This window comes from Psammomys obesus, unplaced genomic scaffold (genome assembly GCF_907164565.1).
Source record: "Psammomys obesus unplaced genomic scaffold, mPsaObe1.curated_primary_1811, whole genome shotgun sequence".
Taxonomy (NCBI): domain Eukaryota; kingdom Metazoa; phylum Chordata; class Mammalia; order Rodentia; family Muridae; genus Psammomys; species Psammomys obesus.
Window position 1 is genome coordinate 18281057 of NW_026592118.1, and position 272 is coordinate 18281328.

Genomic DNA, 272 nt, shown 5'->3' on the forward strand with positions numbered 1-272 from the left:
GGGGAGGAGCAGTCTGTTAGGCCACAGAGGAGGACTTTGCAGCCAGCCCTGAAAATACCTGATAAAACAGGGTCAGATGAAAGGGGAGGAGGTCCTCCCCTATCAGGGGACTTGGAAAGGGGCAGGGAGGAGACCAGGGAGGGAGTGTGGGGTTGGGGAGGGAATGAGGGAGAGGGATACAGCTGGGACACAGAGTTAACAAAATGTAACTAAAAAGAAAAAAAAAAAACGGTGACAAAAAAAAAAAAAAAAAAAAAAAAAAAAAAAAAAAA